The sequence below is a fragment of the Rana temporaria genome, unplaced genomic scaffold (assembly GCF_905171775.1).
Source record: "Rana temporaria unplaced genomic scaffold, aRanTem1.1, whole genome shotgun sequence".
Classification (NCBI taxonomy): Eukaryota; Metazoa; Chordata; class Amphibia; order Anura; family Ranidae; genus Rana; species Rana temporaria.
This window is the reverse complement of record NW_024404831.1, coordinates 1-23,173: the sequence shown is the minus strand read 5'-3', so window position 1 is coordinate 23,173 and position 23,173 is coordinate 1. Positions and strand designations below refer to the sequence as shown.

Sequence of the window (23,173 nt, the reverse complement as noted above, 5' to 3'; positions counted from 1 at the left end):
CATTCCCTTGCTAGGTCCCCGGACTGTGTTCCTCATCAAAAAACAAAGCCTTGTGAAAGCCAGAAAACACCTTGTGACCCTTGCAGGTTTTAATTGCTTGATTCTTCTTAATTTGAGGCATGGAGAGCCTCCACCCAATGCTGTAAAAAGCCCAGTTGTGGGGCTTCTTCCAGGCCTATGTTGTTTTGGGTTTGGCGCTTCAACCAGCCTTCTGGGGGTAATCTAGAGGTCGAGTGGACCCTGTTTTTCGGTGGGAGCCCCAGTTGTATGATGGGTGGTGGAAGCGCTAGACGAACCTGGGTTGAGCAGGTGCCTATGAAAAGCAACATGACCCCGACGTGATTTGAACACGCAACCTTCTGATCTGGAGTCAGACGCGCTACCGTTGCGCCACAAGGTCTCTTGCTAATGGGCTTCGCAAGCCTTTGGCAACTCCCGTGTCTTCAATTCTTTGGGGCTTTCCCACAGTATGACTTGGTTGCACCGGCGATAGCCCTGTGCCAGCTTGGGGCGGCTACACCTGTGCGAGATTGGGCCGGTTAGCTCAGTTGGTTAGAGCGTGGTGCTAATAACGCCAAGGTCGCGGGTTCGATCCCCGTACGGGCCATTCACCTTTTATTCCAGCAGCGACGGATTTCTGCGGCCCTCTGCGCGGCACCCCTATCTTTTTTTTTAGGTCTTCTGCCAGCGCCCAGGCCTTTGAGCCAGAAGCAGGCTCCCAAAGCACAGAGAGAGCAGGAGGGACAGCATATGTTAAGAACCCTAGGTAAAACATGTAAACGGTCCAAGATTCTGCCAGCCAGTGCCTCACCTAGCCTTCCCCTGCGCTCAGAACTTAGGCAGGGAGCTTGTTTTTTCAACATACAGTAGACGCGGGACAGTCCATCAGCATTCCCTTGCTAGGTCCCCGGACTGTGTTCCTCATCAAAAAACAAAGCCTTGTGAAAGCCAGAAAACACCTTGTGACCCTTGCAGGTTTTAATTGCTTCATTCTTCTTAATTTGAGGCATGGAGAGCCTCCACCCAATGCTGTAAAAAGCCCAGTTGTGGGGCTTCTTCCAGGCCTATGTTGTTTTGGGTTTGGCGCTTCAACCAGCCTTCTGGGGGTAATCTAGAGGTCGAGTGGACCCTGTTTTTCGGTGGGAGCCCCAGTTGTATGATGGGTGGTGGAAGCGCTAGACGAACCTGGGCTGAGCAGGTGCCTATGAAAAGCAACATGACCCCGACGTGATTTGAACACGCAACCTTCTGATCTGGAGTCAGACGCGCTACCGTTGCGCCACAAGGTCTCTTGCTAATGGGCTTCGCAAGCCTTTGGCAACTCCCGTGTCTTCAATTCTTTGGGGCTTTCCCACAGTATGACTTGGTTGCACCGGCGATAGCCCTGTGCCAGCTTGGGGCGGCTACACCTGTGCGAGATTGGGCCGGTTAGCTCAGTTGGTTAGAGCGTGGTGCTAATAACGCCAAGGTCGCGGGTTCGATCCCCGTACGGGCCATTCACCTTTTATTCCAGCAGCGACGGATTTCTGCGGCCCTCTGCGCGGCACCCCTATCTTTTTTTTTAGGTCTTCTGCCAGCGCCCAGGCCTTTGAGCCAGAGGCAGGCTCCCAAAACACAGAGAGAGCAGGAGGGACAGCATATGTTAAGAACCCTAGGTAAAACATGTAAACGGTCCAAGATTCTGCCAGCCAGTGCCTCACCTAGCCTTCCCCTGCGCTCAGAACTTAGGCAGGGAGCTTGTTTTTTCAACATACAGTAGACGCAGGACAGTCCATCAGCATTCCCTTGCTAGGTCCCCGGACTGTGTTCCTCATCAAAAAACAAAGCCTTGTGAAAACCAGAAAACACCTTGTGACCCTTGCAGGTTTTAATTGCTTGATTCTTCTTAATTTGAGGCATGGAGAGCCTCCACCCAATGCTGTAAAAAGCCCAGTTGTGGGGCTTCTTCCAGGCCTATGTTGTTTTGGGTTTGGCGCTTCAACCAGCCTTCTGGGGGTAATCTAGAGGTCGAGTGGACCCTGTTTTTCGGTGGGAGCCCCAGTTGTATGATGGGTGGTGGAAGCGCTAGACGAACCTGGGTTGAGCAGGTGCCTATGAAAAGCAACATGACCCCGACGTGATTTGAACACGCAACCTTCTGATCTGGAGTCAGACGCGCTACCGTTGCGCCACGAGGTCTCTTGCTAATGGGCTTCGCAAGCCTTTGGCAACTCCCGTGTCTTCAATTCTTTGGGGCTTTCCCACAGTATGACTTGGTTGCACCGGCGATAGCCCTGTGCCAGCTTGGGGCGGCTACACCTGTGCGAGATTGGGCCGGTTAGCTCAGTTGGTTAGAGCGTGGTGCTAATAACGCCAAGGTCGCGGGTTCGATCCCCGTACGGGCCATTCACCTTTTATTCCAGCAGCGACGGATTTCTGCGGCCCTCTGCGCGGCACCCCTATCTTTTTTTTTAGGTCTTCTGCCAGCGCCCAGGCCTTTGAGCCAGAGCAGGCTCCCAAAGCACAGAGAGAGCAGGAGGGACAGCATATGTTAAGAACCCTAGGTAAAACATGTAAACGGTCCAAGATTCTGCCAGCCAGTGCCTCACCTAGCCTTCCCCTGCGCTCAGAACTTAGGCAGGGAGCTTGTTTTTTCAACATACAGTAGACGCAGGACAGTCCATCAGCATTCCCTTGCTAGGTCCCCGGACTGTGTTCCTCATCAAAAAACAAAGCCTTGTGAAAGCCAGAAAACACCTTGTGACCCTTGCAGGTTTTAATTGCTTGATTCTTCTTAATTTGAGGCATGGAGAGCCTCCACCCAATGCTGTAAAAAGCCCAGTTGTGGGGCTTCTTCCAGGCCTATGTTGTTTTGGGTTTGGCGCTTCAACCAGCCTTCTGGGGGTAATCTAGAGGTCGAGTGGACCCTGTTTTTCGGTGGGAGCCCCAGTTGTATGATGGGTGGTGGAAGCGCTAGACGAACCTGGGCTGAGCAGGTGCCTATGAAAAGCAACATGACCCCGACGTGATTTGAACACGCAACCTTCTGATCTGGAGTCAGACGCGCTACCGTTGCGCCACGAGGTCTCTTGCTAATGGGCTTCGCAAGCCTTTGGCAACTCCCGTGTCTTCAATTCTTTGGGGCTTTCCCACAGTATGACTTGGTTGCACCGGCGATAGCCCTGTGCCAGCTTGGGGCGGCTACACCTGTGCGAGATTGGGGCGGTTAGCTCAGTTGGTTAGAGCGTGGTGCTAATAACGCCAAGGTCGCGGGTTCGATCCCCGTACGGGCCATTCACCTTTTATTCCAGCAGCGACGGATTTCTGCGGCCCTCTGCGCGGCACCCCTATCTTTTTTTTTAGGTCTTCTGCCAGCGCCCAGGCCTTTGAGCCAGAAGCAGGCTCCCAAAGCACAGAGAGAGCAGGAGGGACAGCATATGTTAAGAACCCTAGGTAAAACATGTAAACGGTCCAAGATTCTGCCAGCCAGTGCCTCACCTAGCCTTCCCCTGCGCTCAGAACTTAGGCAGGGAGCTTGTTTTTTCAACATACAGTAGACGCTGGGACAGTCCATCAGCATTCCCTTGCTAGGTCCCCGGACTGTGTTCCTCATCAAAAAACAAAGCCTTGTGAAAGCCAGAAAACACCTTGTGACCCTTGCAGGTTTTAATTGCTTGATTCTTCTTAATTTGAGGCATGGAGAGCCTCCACCCAATGCTGTAAAAAGCCCAGTTGTGGGGCTTCTTCCAGGCCTATGTTGTTTTGGGTTTGGCGCTTCAACCAGCCTTCTGGGGGTAATCTAGAGGTCGAGTGGACCCTGTTTTTCGGTGGGAGCCCCAGTTGTATGATGGGTGGTGGAAGCGCTAGACGAACCTGGGTTGAGCAGGTGCCTATGAAAAGCAACATGACCCCGACGTGATTTGAACACGCAACCTTCTGATCTGGAGTCAGACGCGCTACCGTTGCGCCACGAGGTCTCTTGCTAATGGGCTTCGCAAGCCTTTGGCAACTCCCGTGTCTTCAATTCTTTGGGGCTTTCCCACAGTATGACTTGGTTGCACCGGCGATAGCCCTGTGCCAGCTTGGGGCGGCTACACCTGTGCGAGATTGGGCCGGTTAGCTCAGTTGGTTAGAGCGTGGTGCTAATAACGCCAAGGTCGCGGGTTCGATCCCCGTACGGGCCATTCACCTTTTATTCCAGCAGCGACGGATTTCTGCGGCCCTCTGCGCGGCACCCCTATCTTTTTTTTTAGGTCTTCTGCCAGCGCCCAGGCCTTTGAGCCAGAAGCAGGCTCCCAAAGCACAGAGAGAGCAGGAGGGACAGCATATGTTAAGAACCCTAGGTAAAACATGTAAACGGTCCAAGATTCTGCCAGCCAGTGCCTCACCTAGCCTTCCCCTGCGCTCAGAACTTAGGCAGGGAGCTTGTTTTTTCAACATACAGTAGACGCGGGACAGTCCATCAGCATTCCCTTGCTAGGTCCCCGGACTGTGTTCCTCATCAAAAAACAAAGCCTTGTGAAAGCCAGAAAACACCTTGTGACTCTTGCAGGTTTTAATTGCTTCATTCTTCTTAATTTGAGGCATGGAGAGCCTCCACCCAATGCTGTAAAAAGCCCAGCTGTGGGGCTTCTTCCAGGCCTATGTTGTTTTGGGTTTGGCGCTTCAACCAGCCTTCTGGGGGTAATCTAGAGGTCGAGTGGACCCTGTTTTTCGGTGGGAGCCCCAGTTGTATGATGGGTGGTGGAAGCGCTAGACGAACCTGGGCTGAGCAGGTGCCTATGAAAAGCAACATGACCCCGACGTGATTTGAACACGCAACCTTCTGATCTGGAGTCAGACGCGCTACCGTTGCGCCACGAGGTCTCTTGCTAATGGGCTTCGCAAGCCTTTGGCAACTCCCGTGTCTTCAATTCTTTGGGGCTTTCCCACAGTATGACTTGGTTGCACCGGCGATAGCCCTGTGCCAGCTTGGGGCAGCTACACCTGTGCGAGATTGGGCCGGTTAGCTCAGTTGGTTAGAGCGTGGTGCTAATAACGCCAAGGTCGCGGGTTCGATCCCCGTACGGGCCATTCACCTTTTATTCCAGCAGCGACGGATTTCTGCGGCCCTCTGCGCGGCACCCCTATCTTTTTTTTTAGGTCTTCTGCCAGCGCCCAGGCCTTTGAGCCAGAGGCAGGCTCCCAAAACACAGAGAGAGCAGGAGGGACAGCATATGTTAAGAACCCTAGGTAAAACATGTAAACGGTCCAAGATTCTGCCAGCCAGTGCCTCACCTAGCCTTCCCCTGCGCTCAGAACTTAGGCAGGGAGCTTGTTTTTTCAACATACAGTAGACGCAGGACAGTCCATCAGCATTCCCTTGCTAGGTCCCCGGACTGTGTTCCTCATCAAAAAACAAAGCCTTGTGAAAACCAGAAAACACCTTGTGACCCTTGCAGGTTTTAATTGCTTGATTCTTCTTAATTTGAGGCATGGAGAGCCTCCACCCAATGCTGTAAAAAGCCCAGTTGTGGGGCTTCTTCCAGGCCTATGTTGTTTTGGGTTTGGCGCTTCAACCAGCCTTCTGGGGGTAATCTAGAGGTCGAGTGGACCCTGTTTTTCGGTGGGAGCCCCAGTTGTATGATGGGTGGTGGAAGCGCTAGACGAACCTGGGCTGAGCAGGTGCCTATGAAAAGCAACATGACCCCGACGTGATTTGAACACGCAACCTTCTGATCTGGAGTCAGACGCGCTACCGTTGCGCCACGAGGTCTCTTGCTAATGGGCTTCGCAAGCCTTTGGCAACTCCCGTGTCTTCAATTCTTTGGGGCTTTCCCACAGTATGACTTGGTTGCACCGGTGATAGCCCTGTGCCAGCTTGGGGCGGCTACACCTGTGCGAGATTGGGCCGGTTAGCTCAGTTGGTTAGAGCGTGGTGCTAATAACGCCAAGGTCGCGGGTTCGATCCCCGTACGGGCCATTCACCTTTTATTCCAGCAGCGACGGATTTCTGCGGCCCTCTGCGCGGCACCCCTATCTTTTTTTTTAGGTCTTCTGCCAGCGCCCAGGCCTTTGAGCCAGAAGCAGGCTCCCAAAGCACAGAGAGAGCAGGAGGGACAGCATATGTTAAGAACCCTAGGTAAAACATGTAAACGGTCCAAGATTCTGCCAGCCAGTGCCTCACCTAGCCTTCCCCTGCGCTCAGAACTTAGGCAGGGAGCTTGTTTTTTCAACATACAGTAGACGCGGGACAGTCCATCAGCATTCCCTTGCTAGGTCCCCGGACTGTGTTCCTCATCAAAAAACAAAGCCTTGTGAAAGCCAGAAAACACCTTGTGACCCTTGCAGGTTTTAATTGCTTGATTCTTCTTAATTTGAGGCATGGAGAGCCTCCACCCAATGCTGTAAAAAGCCCAGTTGTGGGGCTTCTTCCAGGCCTATGTTGTTTTGGGTTTGGCGCTTCAACCAGCCTTCTGGGGGTAATCTAGAGGTCGAGTGGACCCTGTTTTTCGGTGGGAGCCCCAGTTGTATGATGGGTGGTGGAAGCGCTAGACGAACCTGGGTTGAGCAGGTGCCTATGAAAAGCAACATGACCCCGACGTGATTTGAACACGCAACCTTCTGATCTGGAGTCAGACGCGCTACCGTTGCGCCACGAGGTCTCTTGCTAATGGGCTTCGCAAGCCTTTGGCAACTCCCGTGTCTTCAATTCTTTGGGGCTTTCCCACAGTATGACTTGGTTGCACCGGCGATAGCCCTGTGCCAGCTTGGGGCGGCTACACCTGTGCGAGATTGGGCCGGTTAGCTCAGTTGGTTAGAGCGTGGTGCTAATAACGCCAAGGTCGCGGGTTCGATCCCCGTACGGGCCATTCACCTTTTATTCCAGCAGCGACGGATTTCTGCGGCCCTCTGCGCGGCACCCCTATCTTTTTTTTTAGGTCTTCTGCCAGCGCCCAGGCCTTTGAGCCAGAAGCAGGCTCCCAAAACACAGAGAGAGCAGGAGGGACAGCATATGTTAAGAACCCTAGGTAAAACATGTAAACGGTCCAAGATTCTGCCAGCCAGTGCCTCACCTAGCCTTCCCCTGCGCTCAGAACTTAGGCAGGGAGCTTGTTTTTTCAACATACAGTAGACGCGGGACAGTCCATCAGCATTCCCTTGCTAGGTCCCCGGACTGTGTTCCTCATCAAAAAACAAAGCCTTGTGAAAACCAGAAAACACCTTGTGACCCTTGCAGGTTTTAATTGCTTGATTCTTCTTAATTTGAGGCATGGAGAGCCTCCACCCAATGCTGTAAAAAGCCCAGTTGTGGGGCTTCTTCCAGGCCTATGTTGTTTTGGGTTTGGCGCTTCAACCAGCCTTCTGGGGGTAATCTAGAGGTCGAGTGGACCCTGTTTTTCGGTGGGAGCCCCAGTTGTATGATGGGTGGTGGAAGCGCTAGACGAACCTGGGTTGAGCAGGTGCCTATGAAAAGCAACATGACCCCGACGTGATTTGAACACGCAACCTTCTGATCTGGAGTCAGACGCGCTACCGTTGCGCCACGAGGTCTCTTGCTAATGGGCTTCGCAAGCCTTTGGCAACTCCCGTGTCTTCAATTCTTTGGGGCTTTCCCACAGTATGACTTGGTTGCACCGGCGATAGCCCTGTGCCAGCTTGGGGCGGCTACACCTGTGCGAGATTGGGCCGGTTAGCTCAGTTGGTTAGAGCGTGGTGCTAATAACGCCAAGGTCGCGGGTTCGATCCCCGTACGGGCCATTCACCTTTTATTCCAGCAGCGACGGATTTCTGCGGCCCTCTGCGCGGCACCCCTATCTTTTTTTTTAGGTCTTCTGCCAGCGCCCAGGCCTTTGAGCCAGAGGCAGGCTCCCAAAACACAGAGAGAGCAGGAGGGACAGCATATGTTAAGAACCCTAGGTAAAACATGTAAACGGTCCAAGATTCTGCCAGCCAGTGCCTCACCTAGCCTTCCCCTGCGCTCAGAACTTAGGCAGGGAGCTTGTTTTTTCAACATACAGTAGACGCAGGACAGTCCATCAGCATTCCCTTGCTAGGTCCCCGGACTGTGTTCCTCATCAAAAAACAAAGCCTTGTGAAAACCAGAAAACACCTTGTGACCCTTGCAGGTTTTAATTGCTTGATTCTTCTTAATTTGAGGCATGGAGAGCCTCCACCCAATGCTGTAAAAAGCCCAGTTGTGGGGCTTCTTCCAGGCCTATGTTGTTTTGGGTTTGGCGCTTCAACCAGCCTTCTGGGGGTAATCTAGAGGTCGAGTGGACCCTGTTTTTCGGTGGGAGCCCCAGTTGTATGATGGGTGGTGGAAGCGCTAGACGAACCTGGGCTGAGCAGGTGCCTATGAAAAGCAACATGACCCCGACGTGATTTGAACACGCAACCTTCTGATCTGGAGTCAGACGCGCTACCGTTGCGCCACAAGGTCTCTTGCTAATGGGCTTCGCAAGCCTTTGGCAACTCCCGTGTCTTCAATTCTTTGGGGCTTTCCCACAGTATGACTTGGTTGCACCGGCGATAGCCCTGTGCCAGCTTGGGGCGGCTACACCTGTGCGAGATTGGGCCGGTTAGCTCAGTTGGTTAGAGCGTGGTGCTAATAACGCCAAGGTCGCGGGTTCGATCCCCGTACGGGCCATTCACCTTTTATTCCAGCAGCGACGGATTTCTGCGGCCCTCTGCGCGGCACCCCTATCTTTTTTTTTAGGTCTTCTGCCAGCGCCCAGGCCTTTGAGCCAGAAGCAGGCTCCCAAAGCACAGAGAGAGCAGGAGGGACAGCATATGTTAAGAACCCTAGGTAAAACATGTAAACGGTCCAAGATTCTGCCAGCCAGTGCCTCACCTAGCCTTCCCCTGCGCTCAGAACTTAGGCAGGGAGCTTGTTTTTTCAACATACAGTAGACGCGGGACAGTCCATCAGCATTCCCTTGCTAGGTCCCCGGACTGTGTTCCTCATCAAAAAACAAAGCCTTGTGAAAGCCAGAAAACACCTTGTGACCCTTGCAGGTTTTAATTGCTTGATTCTTCTTAATTTGAGGCATGGAGAGCCTCCACCCAATGCTGTAAAAAGCCCAGTTGTGGGGCTTCTTCCAGGCCTATGTTGTTTTGGGTTTGGCGCTTCAACCAGCCTTCTGGGGGTAATCTAGAGGTCGAGTGGACCCTGTTTTTCGGTGGGAGCCCCAGTTGTATGATGGGTGGTGGAAGCGCTAGACGAACCTGGGTTGAGCAGGTGCCTATGAAAAGCAACATGACCCCGACGTGATTTGAACACGCAACCTTCTGATCTGGAGTCAGACGCGCTACCGTTGCGCCACGAGGTCTCTTGCTAATGGGCTTCGCAAGCCTTTGGCAACTCCCGTGTCTTCAATTCTTTGGGGCTTTCCCACAGTATGACTTGGTTGCACCGGCGATAGCCCTGTGCCAGCTTGGGGCGGCTACACCTGTGCGAGATTGGGCCGGTTAGCTCAGTTGGTTAGAGCATGGTGCTAATAACGCCAAGGTCGCGGGTTCGATCCCCGTACGGGCCATTCACCTTTTATTCCAGCAGCGACGGATTTCTGCGGCCCTCTGCGCGGCACCCCTATCTTTTTTTTTAGGTCTTCTGCCAGCGCCCAGGCCTTTGAGCCAGAAGCAGGCTCCCAAAGCACAGAGAGAGCAGGAGGGACAGCATATGTTAAGAACCCTAGGTAAAACATGTAAACGGTCCAAGATTCTGCCAGCCAGTGCCTCACCTAGCCTTCCCCTGCGCTCAGAACTTAGGCAGGGAGCTTGTTTTTTCAACATACAGTAGACGCGGGACAGTCCATCAGCATTCCCTTGCTAGGTCCCCGGACTGTGTTCCTCATCAAAAAACAAAGCCTTGTGAAAGCCAGAAAACACCTTGTGACCCTTGCAGGTTTTAATTGCTTGATTCTTCTTAATTTGAGGCATGGAGAGCCTCCACCCAATGCTGTAAAAAGCCCAGTTGTGGGGCTTCTTCCAGGCCTATGTTGTTTTGGGTTTGGCGCTTCAACCAGCCTTCTGGGGGTAATCTAGAGGTCGAGTGGACCCTGTTTTTCGGTGGGAGCCCCAGTTGTATGATGGGTGGTGGAAGCGCTAGACGAACCTGGGTTGAGCAGGTGCCTATGAAAAGCAACATGGGGGGCGTGGCTTGGCGCGCGATGCGAATGGCAGCAGTGTGAAGGAGCTCCGGCAACTCGTGAGACCTAGGAGCTGAAAAAAGGCCAGCTACAGGGTGACTATGCCCTCCCAACTTCGCAGAGGATCACACAACCGTTCCCTGCGATCATCGAACACCCCTAAACGAAAAACCACGCCGACTAACCTCTGCAAATTCGGCTTCACCAGCAGTAACAAGGCCTCCAAGATGGCGCCACCGCATAGACTGCACATGGAGGAAGACCTAGACGAGGATGACGAGGTTTCCCTACCGGCCTCTGAGGAATCTTCCAGAGGTAACGACACAAACGACAGCCCTCTGACATACGCTATGATGGCAGATATTGCGGCAGACATCAAAAACTCCTTTGCTATGGCCATCACGGACATTAAATCGGAGCTCATGCGGCTCTCTGAGCAGATAGCCGTGACGGAGCGCGCGGGGAAGAGACGGGACAGAGCCCTGCTCAGACTCGACGAAATAACTGCCAACCACAACCACCACCTCATTGACATGAACAGGCATATCGAGGACATTGACAACAGGGGGAGAAGACATAACATCCGGGTGAGGGGTGTACCTGAGACGGTGAACCCAGACCAAGTGAGGCCTACCCTAACCGCCATCTTTAACAACCTGATGGATAGGCCGGAGCAATCCCCGATTGAGCTCGATAGAGCTCACAGAGCCCTAAGACCCAGAGCCCCGGACAACAACCCCCCCAGAGACATTATATGCTGCCTCCCGAACTTTGGCCTGAAGGAGGAGATTCTCCGGAAGGCTAGGATGGCGGAACAGGTCACACATGAAGGAGCTGTACTACAACTATTCCAGGACCTGTCCCCCATCACACTGAGGAACAGAAGAGCCCTGAAACCCCTTCTTGAAGTCCTCCGAGAGAAAAATGTGCCCTATAGGTGGAAGTTTCCCTTCGCGCTACAGGCCAACTATATGGGCAAACAACACCTGCTCAGGATACCAGGAGAACTACAGAAGTTTTGTGAAAACCTGCAGATCGCACCAGTGAACCTACCGGACTGGTATGCAGAGTTTCTCCTTCCCCCGCCGGTCAACAACCCCCAACAGTCGCCGGGACCACCATCACTACTCTCCCCACTCCAACAAAGGTCCCGACGTACCAACCAGAATGACCGCTTTAGCAACTCGCCTGCTACCTCTAGGAGCTCCAAAAGTCCCAGAATGAAGGAAGCACAGAGATTCTGAAACATTTTTGAACCGCGATCATCCAGATTTTTCCTCCCCGAAGAGCCCTCAGTAACCTGAAGCAAGTTTGACAACCTCCAGTTCCAGATTTTGGTCTGTTCTTGATCATCTCGTCTGACCTCGGGGTTTTTCTTTGTTCTTATTTTTCCTTTTTTGCAATTTTTTCTTTTACCCTTCTATCTAAGCCACAGCTCACACAATTCAATCCATGGTACACTATGAGTGAGAATCCCCAGTTCCTCCACCAGATGGAGCATGAGCTCTGAATTTGTCACCATGGCTGGCTCAAGAAGGAAACTTCAACACAAGCACTATTATCACTATACAGGAACTAACACTCTAATTGTTCTGGTCTTTCTGCTGTGATAAGATCCCCATCACCGCAGTTTACTGTCACCTGTATCACATTTCATGCAGGGGAATGACTGAACTACTGCAGCTGACCCTAAACCTTAAACCACACGCACTTAGATATACGCAGATTTATACAACATAGCTACAGGGCTCTAATTTTCTTTCCAAACCCTAGACCCCTTATGTTTACAGGATCAGAGACGTCCACCGGATACAACAGATGCAGATGATTGGATCTACATCACTACACCCAGAAGGACAGATACATCGCAACCAAACAACGTTGAAAACCAGACATTCCATAAAGCCCTTCTGTTGGTCCTAACCGTGAGTAAACTACCACCACACCTACAAAATACTTTTTGGGCATTCGCCCCCTCTAGACAGATACCCGCACTTACCTAGCCAAGATCACACCTCACCCCACTGAGGAGGCTTCTACGGTGGCAGTGAAGAACCAACATCTGCTATTTTGGAGATATGCAAAGTTTATAGCAAACTAAAGAGATGTTTCATGACTTAACTCCCCTTTCATCTCTTACCTACTATATTCAGGGGGTTGTCGAACACAGTTATGTTTTATGGAGGGAAATTTTTACTTCCCCTTTTTTGTTTCAGTTCTTTTTTTTTTATATATGTTGCTCAATTCTAAAAAACCATTATTTCCTGCAGGGCTGATAACTGTTGTCAGGTTCTATATGGAAATATGTTACTGAGCGTGGTTGCACAGAAACTTAAGATTGTGATTACGTAACATATGTTATAACAGAATTTGCAAGTTATACAGGACACACAGGATGTTCTGATTTATACACTAGTTTACCCTGTTCTTTCACCTCCATTTCTCTATCCGGCCTGAGCAAAAAGAAACATAGAGGAAGGGGTGATACCTTTCCATGACAAATCCTCCTAGGTCACACGACTCCCGATTTCTTCACGAACACACTAATACAGGTTTTTATTACCATTTACCTAGATCTCTACAATATTAGTAGCAGATCTGATACATTCCACTCGCGCTCCTCCCACCTTCCTCCAAGAGCACAACTTAATTCTTAGTAAAATAAGAATATAGTAGACTCTCCACACTTCTAGTGTGTACTTGAGTAACGCTCACACTCATCCCCCTATCTTCCTTACCCTCCCTTTCCCTCATTCCTACCTCTCCCCCCCACTCTTCTTACCTATCACCTCACGTACCTCCCCCCCCACCTACCTGGGTTCCAACCCCAGGGACCCATTGCCTCATTACCAAAACAGACACCTAAGGGCTAAAAGTTACCACCATGGCCTACGCCTTCCTGGGGAAAGCCCCCTCTATCATATCACACAATGTTAATGGACTAAACACTCCAGAAAAGAGAACCAAAATGTTACGCGAACTTAAAAAAGTGCGTCCCTCAGTGGTTTTCCTACAAGAGACCCACTTCAAAGGTCAGGACATACCCAAAATAACTGATAACCTCTTCACGAAAGCATTCCACGCCACGAACCCCCTAGCTAAAACCAAAGGAGTCTCCATCCTTTTCAACAAGGACTCTCCCTTCGTACTTAAACAACTCCTAGCAGACCCAGAAGGCAGATTTCTTTTCCTAAAAGGCTCATGGGCAGGGTCACCCATCACTTTAGCCAATGTCTACTTTCCCAACACGGCCCATATCACGTTCTGCCGCAGAGTCGTGGATGAACTCACACGATTCGCGGACGGGTGTGTTGTCCTCGGAGGAGACTTTAACATCCCTCTTTCCCCACTGAGAGACACCTCTTCGGGACATACTCATGTTTCTTTCAAAATCTTGAAACGTATCAAAGTCATGCTACAATCCCTTACACTGGTGGATGCATGGAGGTCAACGCACCCGTCCGAGAAGGATTTCACATATTTCTCTGCCCCCCACAAAAAATATTCGCGTATTGACATGATCCTCGTTTCCCAAAGAGACCTAGGAAACGTCTCCAGGGCTGAGATTGGCATCATCTCGCTCTCGGACCACGCCCCAGTAGCCATAAACCTTGAGCTTGACCCACCCAAAAGATCCACTTTTAACTGGAGACTTAACGCGTCCCTACTCACAGACCAGATGATTAAAGACGACATACATCAAACAATCACCACATTCTTTCTAAATAACCCTGCTGCAGACACGAACCCACTAAATAATTGGGAAACACACAAATGCATTGTACGAGGAGAGTTGATAAAGTGGGGATCCAGGAAAAAAAAGGAAAGAGACAAAGAAATCACTAGACTGACACAACAAATAGCCAACCTAGAAACACAACACAAACAATCATTGTCAATCTCTGTTGAAGAAGAACTGGTAAAGTGTAGGGCGGACTTAAAACAAATACTAGACATTAAAATTAGGAAGTCCCTCTTCTTCAAGAAGAATATCTTCTACGAACAGGGAGATAAAAGTGGAAGGCTCCTTGCAAATGCCCTTAGAGATGCAAAATCAACGAATCAAGTCCACGCCATTAGTGATAAAGGGGGTATATTGAGACATGAACCTGAAAAAATAGCAGAACTCTTCCACAGGTTCTATGACAAGCTATACAACTTACCAAACCAACATAAACCCCCACACATAAAGAAATCTAAAACGGAAACCATATCTGAATTCCTAAGAAATAGCGGACTTCCCTCATTCAATCGAAATGAAATCTCCGTTCTAGAAAGCCCCATAACCGCCCTAGAACTACAGGCTGCCATCAAGGATCTGAAAACAGGAAAGAGCCCCGGTCCTGACGGATTCACATCCCAATACTACAAAATATTTACAAACATATTATGCCCTCCCCTGCTTTCTACCTTTAACTACCTAGCAAAGAACAAAAACACTTCCAACTCATTCCTCATGGCACACATCGCTGTTGTCCCCAAACCAGACAAGGACCATACTGATTGTGCAAATTTCAGGCCCATATCACTCTTAAACGTTGACTTGAAACTTCTGGCCAAAATCCTTGCCAACAGATTAAAACCCATACTCAACAAAATTATAGGTCCTGAACAGGTGGGCTTTATGCCTGGAAGAGAGGCCAGGGACAACATTACCAAGGCACTAAACCTAATTCACCATGCCCAAAAAACTAAATTTCAAGGAATGCTTCTATCAACAGACGCCGAAAAGGCATTCGATAGAATTTCTTGGGACTACATGTTTGCCACATGCTCACATATAGGGCTAGAGGGAAACATGATGTCTTGGATCTCGGCCCTATACCAGAACCCACAAGCCAGAGTCAAAGTAAACAACATACTCTCTAACCCGATAAATATTAAGAATGGTACACGCCAGGGATGCCCACTCTCGCCTATACTCTTCATAATTTCTTTAGAACCCCTAATCCGAACAATTAATCTTTCAAGAGAGGTGAATGGGTTTGTGGCAGGAGATAAGGAATACAAAGTGGCTGCGTATGCAGATGATCTGCTATTCTTTCTTACACAACCCCATCTCTCTATCCCCAATTTACAAAAAATATTCGACACTTTTGGTTACATCGCACATTTTAAAATTAATCAATCCAAATCTGAAGCACTAAACCTTACCCTACAACCTGAACACCTAACCTTGATCAAATCAAACTACCAATTCAAATGGGCCCCCACGACACTTAAATACCTAGGTATCCACCTAACTAAATCCATAGACTCCCTATTCAACTTCAACTACACCACCCTCCTAAAATCTATCTCTGAAGACCTTAACAAGTGGACCACAAAACTGTTTTCATGGTTCGGCAGAGCCTCTATTTTAAAAATGACAGTCCTCCCCAGACTCCTTTACATATTTAACGCTCTCCCTATACATGTCCCAAACACATTCTTCACTAAATTAAGCAGGATACAAAGACGCTTCTTGTGGGCAGATAAGAATCCCAGAATAAATTTTCAACTACTAACCCGCTCCAAAATAAACGGTGGCATCGGCCTCCCAGATTATAGAAAATACCACCAAGCATCCCACATAACCAGGATCATTGACTGGCACTGCCACGCTAGAGAGAAAGACTGGATCAGACTGGAACAACAGCTAGCTCCTCATCAAACTATATTCTATCCATGGACGGTACACTCCAGGAACACTAAGACAATAGAACACCCTCTTATAGCAACTACCCTCACTATTTGGCACAAAATAGCAAGAAAACATGACCTTGCCTCCATACCTGGTCCCCTCACTCCAATTTTCAACAACCCAGACTTCCACCCAGGCCTAAACAGAAAAGAATCCCCCAATCTTCTAGCCACACACTGCATCTCTAACACCACAGTTAAAACCTACGAGACCTTACAAAAAGAAAGGAAAGATGTCCTACCTGGATTTTGGTTCTATCTACAATTAAGAGACTTCCTGGTTAATACCAAATCCCGCCCCTCATTCCGTCTCCCTCTGACGGCTCTTGAGCACATTTGCCTTAAAGGATCACAGGTACCACACACCACTTCCCTGGCATATTCATGGCTAAATCAACCGCTACTCAACGAAACCAACAAATACAAATTAAAATGGGAAAATGATCTTGGGATACAGATAGAGGATGCAGCCTGGGAAAAAGCATGTATCATGGCACATAAGTGCTCATTGAGCACTAAGTACCAAGAAATCTCGTACAAGATCCTCACCCAATGGTACATTACACCACAGAAGGCTAAAAAGTGGTTCAACACAAACTCCGATGTGTGCTGGCGCTGTGAGAGGGAGACTGGCTCCTTCTTACACATATGGTGGGATTGCCCACAAATTCTTGATTATTGGAGGGGGGTAGTTGAGTGGACCAGGCACATCACGGAGACCTCTATTACACTTGACGCTGCTGCATGCCTGCTCCATGTTAACCGTCTCCCAATCAGTAAGTACAAGAAAACCCTCACCAGACATTTACTAAATGCGGCCAAAACCCTCATTCCCCTACACTGGAAGTCCAAGCAGTCCCCAACGATTAAGGACTGGTTGGACAGAGTAGCATTCATACATAAAATGGAAGAGATACTGGCAATGAAAAAGGAGTCCAGTGACGGATTTAATGCCCTTTGGCAACCCTGGTTCCTATTTAAATCATCCACTGAATTCCATGTACTAAGCTCAGGATAGTTCTTAGATACCCAACTAACCGATAAGATTGAAAACGTATGCTGCCGATAGATTTTAGAAGTGTTATGCCTAGGTAGCAGATAACAGAATGTTGTTTATATGCATTACCCCTTACATTTCCTACCTGACCTCCCTTGCCCCCCCTCTCCCCACCCCTCCCTCCCTCTCCCCCCCCCCCCTCCTCTCCCATTAATAACTATCACAGTAACTAAATATCGGACCCTGTTTTTCAGTATTTTACCTCTACTTGAGATACCAAATGTTATATGTCTAGACATGGATGTTACCATTCATTGCTATGTACAAAACTTTCATTTGTATACGCTGTAAAAGAAATGTCACTTGTATACTTTGTTTAAGCTTTAAATAAATACCTTGATTGAGAAAAAAAAAGAAAAGCAACATGACCCCGACGTGATTTGAACACGCAACCTTCTGATCTGGAGTCAGACGCGCTACCGTTGCGCCACGAGGTCTCTTGCTAATGGGCTTCGCAAGCCTTTGGCAACTCCCGTGTCTTCAATTCTTTGGGGCTTTCCCACAGTATGACTTGGTTGCACCGGCGATAGCCCTGTGCCAGCTTGGGGCGGCTACACCTGTGCGAGATTGGGCCGGTTAGCTCAGTTGGTTAGAGCGTGGTGCTAATAACACCAAGGTCGCGGGTTCGATCCCCGTACGGGCCATTCACCTTTTATTCCAGCAGCGACGGATTTCTGCGGCCCTCTGCGCGGCACCCCTATCTTTTTTTTTAGGTCTTCTGCCAGCGCCCAGGCCTTTGAGCCAGAGGCAGGCTCCCAAAACACAGAGAGAGCAGGAGGGACAGCATATGTTAAGAACCCTAGGTAAAACATGTAAACGGTCCAAGATTCTGCCAGCCAGTGCCTCACCTAGCCTTCCCCTGCGCTCAGAACTTAGGCAGGGAGCTTGTTTTTTCAACATACAGTAGACGCAGGACAGTCCATCAGCATTCCCTTGCTAGGTCCCCGGACTGTGTTCCTCATCAAAAAACAAAGCCTTGTGAAAACCAGAAAACACCTTGTGACCCTTGCAGGTTTTAATTGCTTGATTCTTCTTAATTTGAGGCATGGAGAGCCTCCACCCAATGCTGTAAAAAGCCCAGTTGTGGGGCTTCTTCCAGGCCTATGTTGTTTTGGGTTTGGCGCTTCAACCAGCCTTCTGGGGGTAATCTAGAGGTCGAGTGGACCCTGTTTTTCGGTGGGAGCCCCAGTTGTATGATGGGTGGTGGAAGCGCTAGACGAACCTGGGCTGAGCAGGTGCCTATGAAAAGCAACATGACCCCGACGTGATTTGAACACGCAACCTTCTGATCTGGAGTCAGACGCGCTACCGTTGCGCCACGAGGTCTCTTGCTAATGGGCTTCGCAAGCCTTTGGCAACTCCCGTGTCTTCAATTCTTTGGGGCTTTCCCACAGTATGACTTGGTTGCACCGGCGATAGCCCTGTGCCAGCTTGGGGCGGCTACACCTGTGCGAGATTGGGCCGGTTAGCTCAGTTGGTTAGAGCGTGGTGCTAATAACGCCAAGGTCGCGGGTTCGATCCTCGTACGGGCCATTCACCTTTTATTCCAGCAGCGACGGATTTCTGCGGCCCTCTGCGCGGCACCCCTATCTTTTTTTTTAGGTCTTCTGCCAGCGCCCAGGCCTTTGAGCCAGAAGCAGGCTCCCAAAGCACAGAGAGAGCAGGAGGGACAGCATATGTTAAGAACCCTAGGTAAAACATGTAAACGGTCCAAGATTCTGCCAGCCAGTGCCTCACCTAGCCTTCCCCTGCGCTCAGAACTTAGGCAGGGAGCTTGTTTTTTCAACATACAGTAGACGCGGGACAGTCCATCAGCATTCCCTTGCTAGGTCCCCGGACTGTGTTCCTCATCAAAAAACAAAGCCTTGTGAAAACCAGAAAACACCTTGTGACCCTTGCAGGTTTTAATTGCTTGATTCTTCTTAATTTGAGGCATGGAGAGCCTCCACCCAATGCTGTAAAAAGCCCAGTTGTGGGGCTTCTTCCAGGCCTATGTTGTTTTGGGTTTGGCGCTTCAACCAGCCTTCTGGGGGTAATCTAGAGGTCGAGTGGACCCTGTTTTTCGGTGGGAGCCCCAGTTGTATGATGGGTGGTGGAAGCGCTAGACGAACCTGGGCTGAGCAGGTGCCTATGAAAAGCAACATGACCCCGACGTGATTTGAACACGCAACCTTCTGATCTGGAGTCAGACGCGCTACCGTTGCGCCACGAGGTCTCTTGCTAATGGGCTTCGCAAGCCTTTGGCAACTCCCGTGTCTTCAATTCTTTGGGGCTTTCCCACAGTATGACTTGGTTGCACCGGTGATAGCCCTGTGCCAGCTTGGGGCGGCTACACCTGTGCGAGATTGGGCCGGTTAGCTCAGTTGGTTAGAGCGTGGTGCTAATAACGCCAAGGTCGCGGGTTCGATCCCCGTACGGGCTATTCACCTTTTATTCCAGCAGCGACGGATTTCTGCGGCCCTCTGCGCGGCACCCCTATCTTTTTTTTTAGGTCTTCTGCCAGCGCCCAGGCCTTTGAGCCAGAAGCAGGCTCCCAAAGCACAGAGAGAGCAGGAGGGACAGCATATGTTAAGAACCCTAGGTAAAACATGTAAACGGTCCAAGATTCTGCCAGCCAGTGCCTCACCTAGCCTTCCCCTGCGCTCAGAACTTAGGCAGGGAGCTTGTTTTTTCAACATACAGTAGACGCGGGACAGTCCATCAGCATTCCCTTGCTAGGTCCCCGGACTGTGTTCCTCATCAAAAAACAAAGCCTTGTGAAAGCCAGAAAACACCTTGTGACCCTTGCAGGTTTTAATTGCTTGATTCTTCTTAATTTGAGGCATGGAGAGCCTCCACCCAATGCTGTAAAAAGCCCAGTTGTGGGGCTTCTTCCAGGCCTATGTTGTTTTGGGTTTGGCGCTTCAACCAGCCTTCTGGGGGTAATCTAGAGGTCGAGTGGACCCTGTTTTTCGGTGGGAGCCCCAGTTGTATGATGGGTGGTGGAAGCGCTAGACGAACCTGGGTTGAGCAGGTGCCTATGAAAAGCAACATGACCCCGACGTGATTTGAACACGCAACCTTCTGATCTGGAGTCAGACGCGCTACCGTTGCGCCACGAGGTCTCTTGCTAATGGGCTTCGCAAGCCTTTGGCAACTCCCGTGTCTTCAATTCTTTGGGGCTTTCCCACAGTATGACTTGGTTGCACCGGCGATAGCCCTGTGCCAGCTTGGGGCGGCTACACCTGTGCGAGATTGGGGCGGTTAGCTCAGTTGGTTAGAGCGTGGTGCTAATAACGCCAAGGTCGCGGGTTCGATCCCCGTACGGGCCATTCACCTTTTATTCCAGCAGCGACGGATTTCTGCGGCCCTCTGCGCGGCACCCCTATCTTTTTTTTTAGGTCTTCTGCCAGCGCCCAGGCCTTTGAGCCAGAAGCAGGCTCCCAAAGCACAGAGAGAGCAGGAGGGACAGCATATGTTAAGAACCCTAGGTAAAACATGTAAACGGTCCAAGATTCTGCCAGCCAGTGCCTCACCTAGCCTTCCCCTGCGCTCAGAACTTAGGCAGGGAGCTTGTTTTTTCAACATACAGTAGACGCGGGACAGTCCATCAGCATTCCCTTGCTAGGTCCCCGGACTGTGTTCCTCATCAAAAAACAAAGCCTTGTGAAAGCCAGAAAACACCTTGTGACCCTTGCAGGTTTTAATTTCTTGATTCTTCTTAATTTGAGGCATGGAGAGCCTCCACCCAATGCTGTAAAAAGCCCAGTTGTGGGGCTTCTTCCAGGCCTATGTTGTTTTGGGTTTGGCGCTTCAACCAGCCTTCTGGGGGTAATCTAGAGGTCGAGTGGACCCTGTTTTTCGGTGGGAGCCCCAGTTGTATGATGGGTGGTGGAAGCGCTAGACGAACCTGGGTTGAGCAGGTGCCTATGAAAAGCAACATGACCCCGACGTGATTTGAACACGCAACCTTCTGATCTGGAGTCAGACGCGCTACCGTTGCGCCACGAGGTCTCTTGCTAATGGGCTTCGCAAGCCTTTGGCAACTCCCGTGTCTTCAATTCTTTGGGGCTTTCCCACAGTATGACTTGGTTGCACCGGCGATAGCCCTGTGCCAGCTTGGGGCAGCTACACCTGTGCGAGATTGGGCCGGTTAGCTCAGTTGGTTAGAGCGTGGTGCTAATAACGCCAAGGTCGCGGGTTCGATCCCCGTACGGGCCATTCACCTTTTATTCCAGCAGCGACGGATTTCTGCGGCCCTCTGCGCGGCACCCCTATCTTTTTTTTTAGGTCTTCTGCCAGCGCCCAGGCCTTTGAGCCAGAGGCAGGCTCCCAAAACACAGAGAGAGCAGGAGGGACAGCATATGTTAAGAACCCTAGGTAAAACATGTAAACGGTCCAAGATTCTGCCAGCCAGTGCCTCACCTAGCCTTCCCCTGCGCTCAGAACTTAGGCAGGGAGCTTGTTTTTTCAACATACAGTAGACGCGGGACAGTCCATCAGCATTCCCTTGCTAGGTCCCCGGACTGTGTTCCTCATCAAAAAACAAAGCCTTGTGAAAGCCAGAAAACACCTTGTGACCCTTGCAGGTTTTAATTGCTTGATTCTTCTTAATTTGAGGCATGGAGAGCCTCCACCCAATGCTGTAAAAAGCCCAGTTGTGGGGCTTCTTCCAGGCCTATGTTGTTTTGGGTTTGGCGCTTCAACCAGCCTTCTGGGGGTAATCTAGAGGTCGAGTGGACCCTGTTTTTCGGTGGGAGCCCCAGTTGTATGATGGGTGGTGGAAGCGCTAGACGAACCTGGGCTGAGCAGGTGCCTATGAAAAGCAACATGACCCCGACGTGATTTGAACACGCAACCTTCTGATCTGGAGTCAGACGCGCTACCGTTGCGCCACGAGGTCTCTTGCTAATGGGCTTCGCAAGCCTTTGGCAACTCCCGTGTCTTCAATTCTTTGGGGCTTTCCCACAGTATGACTTGGTTGCACCGGCGATAGCCCTGTGCCAGCTTGGGGCGGCTACACCTGTGCGAGATTGGGCCGGTTAGCTCAGTTGGTTAGAGCGTGGTGCTAATAACGCCAAGGTCGCGGGTTCGATCCCCGTACGGGCCATTCACCTTTTATTCCAGCAGCGACGGATTTCTGCGGCCCTCTGCGCGGCACCCCTATCTTTTTTTTTAGGTCTTCTGCCAGCGCCCAGGCCTTTGAGCCAGAAGCAGGCTCCCAAAGCACAGAGAGAGCAGGAGGGACAGCATATGTTAAGAACCCTAGGTAAAACATGTAAACGGTCCAAGATTCTGCCAGCCAGTGCCTCACCTAGCCTTCCCCTGCGCTCAGAACTTAGGCAGGGAGCTTGTTTTTTCAACATACAGTAGACGCGGGACAGTCCATCAGCATTCCCTTGCTAGGTCCCCGGACTGTGTTCCTCATCAAAAAACAAAGCCTTGTGAAAACCAGAAAACACCTTGTGACCCTTGCAGGTTTTAATTGCTTGATTCTTCTTAATTTGAGGCATGGAGAGCCTCCACCCAATGCTGTAAAAAGCCCAGTTGTGGGGCTTCTTCCAGGCCTATGTTGTTTTGGGTTTGGCGCTTCAACCAGCCTTCTGGGGGTAATCTAGAGGTCGAGTGGACCCTGTTTTTCGGTGGGAGCCCCAGTTGTATGATGGGTGGTGGAAGCGCTAGACGAACCTGGGCTGAGCAGGTGCCTATGAAAAGCAACATGACCCCGACGTGATTTGAACACGCAACCTTCTGATCTGGAGTCAGACGCGCTACCGTTGCGCCACAAGGTCTCTTGCTAATGGGCTTCGCAAGCCTTTGGCAACTCCCGTGTCTTCAATTCTTTGGGGCTTTCCCACAGTATGACTTGGTTGCACCGGCGATAGCCCTGTGCCAGCTTGGGGCGGCTACACCTGTGCGAGATTGGGCCGGTTAGCTCAGTTGGTTAGAGCGTGGTGCTAATAACGCCAAGGTCGCGGGTTCGATCCCCGTACGGGCCATTCACCTTTTATTCCAGCAGCGACGGATTTCTGCGGCCCTCTGCGCGGCACCCCTATCTTTTTTTTTAGGTCTTCTGCCAGCGCCCAGGCCTTTGAGCCAGAGGCAGGCTCCCAAAACACAGAGAGAGCAGGAGGGACAGCATATGTTAAGAACCCTAGGTAAAACATGTAAACGGTCCAAGATTCTGCCAGCCAGTGCCTCACCTAGCCTTCCCCTGCGCTCAGAACTTAGGCAGGGAGCTTGTTTTTTCAACATACAGTAGACGCAGGACAGTCCATCAGCATTCCCTTGCTAGGTCCCCGGACTGTGTTCCTCATCAAAAAACAAAGCCTTGTGAAAGCCAGAA

The 23,173-nt window shown here is 50.6% G+C and overlaps 36 non-coding genes across 36 annotated transcripts; 18 read left to right on the top strand and 18 right to left on the bottom strand.

The window, feature by feature from the left end:
• Positions 1 to 328: 328 nt before the first annotated feature.
• TRNAW-CCA lies at positions 329 to 400 on the bottom strand. The gene has a single exon. It is a non-coding gene; the product is annotated as a tRNA-Trp (tRNA).
• A 133-nt stretch (positions 401 to 533) lies between these two features.
• On the top strand, positions 534 to 607 carry TRNAI-AAU. Its single transcript has one exon. It is a non-coding gene; the product is annotated as a tRNA-Ile (tRNA).
• Positions 608 to 1,217: 610 nt separating this feature from the next.
• On the bottom strand, positions 1,218 to 1,289 carry TRNAW-CCA. Its single transcript has one exon. It is a non-coding gene; the product is annotated as a tRNA-Trp (tRNA).
• Positions 1,290 to 1,422: 133 nt separating this feature from the next.
• Positions 1,423 to 1,496, top strand: TRNAI-AAU. Its single transcript has one exon. It is a non-coding gene; the product is annotated as a tRNA-Ile (tRNA).
• Positions 1,497 to 2,106: 610 nt separating this feature from the next.
• On the bottom strand, positions 2,107 to 2,178 carry TRNAW-CCA. Its single transcript has one exon. It is a non-coding gene; the product is annotated as a tRNA-Trp (tRNA).
• A 133-nt stretch (positions 2,179 to 2,311) lies between these two features.
• On the top strand, positions 2,312 to 2,385 carry TRNAI-AAU. Its single transcript has one exon. It is a non-coding gene; the product is annotated as a tRNA-Ile (tRNA).
• A 609-nt stretch (positions 2,386 to 2,994) lies between these two features.
• Positions 2,995 to 3,066, bottom strand: TRNAW-CCA. The gene has a single exon. It is a non-coding gene; the product is annotated as a tRNA-Trp (tRNA).
• A 133-nt stretch (positions 3,067 to 3,199) lies between these two features.
• On the top strand, positions 3,200 to 3,273 carry TRNAI-AAU. Its single transcript has one exon. It is a non-coding gene; the product is annotated as a tRNA-Ile (tRNA).
• Positions 3,274 to 3,884: 611 nt separating this feature from the next.
• Positions 3,885 to 3,956, bottom strand: TRNAW-CCA. Its single transcript has one exon. It is a non-coding gene; the product is annotated as a tRNA-Trp (tRNA).
• Positions 3,957 to 4,089: 133 nt separating this feature from the next.
• TRNAI-AAU lies at positions 4,090 to 4,163 on the top strand. Its single transcript has one exon. It is a non-coding gene; the product is annotated as a tRNA-Ile (tRNA).
• A 610-nt stretch (positions 4,164 to 4,773) lies between these two features.
• Positions 4,774 to 4,845, bottom strand: TRNAW-CCA. Its single transcript has one exon. It is a non-coding gene; the product is annotated as a tRNA-Trp (tRNA).
• Positions 4,846 to 4,978: 133 nt separating this feature from the next.
• TRNAI-AAU lies at positions 4,979 to 5,052 on the top strand. The gene has a single exon. It is a non-coding gene; the product is annotated as a tRNA-Ile (tRNA).
• A 610-nt stretch (positions 5,053 to 5,662) lies between these two features.
• Positions 5,663 to 5,734, bottom strand: TRNAW-CCA. Its single transcript has one exon. It is a non-coding gene; the product is annotated as a tRNA-Trp (tRNA).
• Positions 5,735 to 5,867: 133 nt separating this feature from the next.
• TRNAI-AAU lies at positions 5,868 to 5,941 on the top strand. The gene has a single exon. It is a non-coding gene; the product is annotated as a tRNA-Ile (tRNA).
• A 610-nt stretch (positions 5,942 to 6,551) lies between these two features.
• TRNAW-CCA lies at positions 6,552 to 6,623 on the bottom strand. The gene has a single exon. It is a non-coding gene; the product is annotated as a tRNA-Trp (tRNA).
• A 133-nt stretch (positions 6,624 to 6,756) lies between these two features.
• TRNAI-AAU lies at positions 6,757 to 6,830 on the top strand. Its single transcript has one exon. It is a non-coding gene; the product is annotated as a tRNA-Ile (tRNA).
• Positions 6,831 to 7,440: 610 nt separating this feature from the next.
• TRNAW-CCA lies at positions 7,441 to 7,512 on the bottom strand. Its single transcript has one exon. It is a non-coding gene; the product is annotated as a tRNA-Trp (tRNA).
• Positions 7,513 to 7,645: 133 nt separating this feature from the next.
• Positions 7,646 to 7,719, top strand: TRNAI-AAU. Its single transcript has one exon. It is a non-coding gene; the product is annotated as a tRNA-Ile (tRNA).
• Positions 7,720 to 8,329: 610 nt separating this feature from the next.
• TRNAW-CCA lies at positions 8,330 to 8,401 on the bottom strand. Its single transcript has one exon. It is a non-coding gene; the product is annotated as a tRNA-Trp (tRNA).
• A 133-nt stretch (positions 8,402 to 8,534) lies between these two features.
• TRNAI-AAU lies at positions 8,535 to 8,608 on the top strand. Its single transcript has one exon. It is a non-coding gene; the product is annotated as a tRNA-Ile (tRNA).
• A 610-nt stretch (positions 8,609 to 9,218) lies between these two features.
• On the bottom strand, positions 9,219 to 9,290 carry TRNAW-CCA. The gene has a single exon. It is a non-coding gene; the product is annotated as a tRNA-Trp (tRNA).
• A 133-nt stretch (positions 9,291 to 9,423) lies between these two features.
• Positions 9,424 to 9,497, top strand: TRNAI-AAU. Its single transcript has one exon. It is a non-coding gene; the product is annotated as a tRNA-Ile (tRNA).
• Positions 9,498 to 17,213: 7,716 nt separating this feature from the next.
• TRNAW-CCA lies at positions 17,214 to 17,285 on the bottom strand. The gene has a single exon. It is a non-coding gene; the product is annotated as a tRNA-Trp (tRNA).
• A 133-nt stretch (positions 17,286 to 17,418) lies between these two features.
• TRNAI-AAU lies at positions 17,419 to 17,492 on the top strand. Its single transcript has one exon. It is a non-coding gene; the product is annotated as a tRNA-Ile (tRNA).
• A 610-nt stretch (positions 17,493 to 18,102) lies between these two features.
• On the bottom strand, positions 18,103 to 18,174 carry TRNAW-CCA. Its single transcript has one exon. It is a non-coding gene; the product is annotated as a tRNA-Trp (tRNA).
• Positions 18,175 to 18,307: 133 nt separating this feature from the next.
• Positions 18,308 to 18,381, top strand: TRNAI-AAU. Its single transcript has one exon. It is a non-coding gene; the product is annotated as a tRNA-Ile (tRNA).
• A 610-nt stretch (positions 18,382 to 18,991) lies between these two features.
• On the bottom strand, positions 18,992 to 19,063 carry TRNAW-CCA. Its single transcript has one exon. It is a non-coding gene; the product is annotated as a tRNA-Trp (tRNA).
• Positions 19,064 to 19,196: 133 nt separating this feature from the next.
• On the top strand, positions 19,197 to 19,270 carry TRNAI-AAU. Its single transcript has one exon. It is a non-coding gene; the product is annotated as a tRNA-Ile (tRNA).
• Positions 19,271 to 19,880: 610 nt separating this feature from the next.
• Positions 19,881 to 19,952, bottom strand: TRNAW-CCA. The gene has a single exon. It is a non-coding gene; the product is annotated as a tRNA-Trp (tRNA).
• A 133-nt stretch (positions 19,953 to 20,085) lies between these two features.
• TRNAI-AAU lies at positions 20,086 to 20,159 on the top strand. The gene has a single exon. It is a non-coding gene; the product is annotated as a tRNA-Ile (tRNA).
• A 610-nt stretch (positions 20,160 to 20,769) lies between these two features.
• TRNAW-CCA lies at positions 20,770 to 20,841 on the bottom strand. Its single transcript has one exon. It is a non-coding gene; the product is annotated as a tRNA-Trp (tRNA).
• A 133-nt stretch (positions 20,842 to 20,974) lies between these two features.
• Positions 20,975 to 21,048, top strand: TRNAI-AAU. The gene has a single exon. It is a non-coding gene; the product is annotated as a tRNA-Ile (tRNA).
• A 610-nt stretch (positions 21,049 to 21,658) lies between these two features.
• On the bottom strand, positions 21,659 to 21,730 carry TRNAW-CCA. Its single transcript has one exon. It is a non-coding gene; the product is annotated as a tRNA-Trp (tRNA).
• Positions 21,731 to 21,863: 133 nt separating this feature from the next.
• Positions 21,864 to 21,937, top strand: TRNAI-AAU. Its single transcript has one exon. It is a non-coding gene; the product is annotated as a tRNA-Ile (tRNA).
• Positions 21,938 to 22,547: 610 nt separating this feature from the next.
• On the bottom strand, positions 22,548 to 22,619 carry TRNAW-CCA. Its single transcript has one exon. It is a non-coding gene; the product is annotated as a tRNA-Trp (tRNA).
• Positions 22,620 to 22,752: 133 nt separating this feature from the next.
• TRNAI-AAU lies at positions 22,753 to 22,826 on the top strand. The gene has a single exon. It is a non-coding gene; the product is annotated as a tRNA-Ile (tRNA).
• Positions 22,827 to 23,173: the final 347 nt, after the last annotated feature.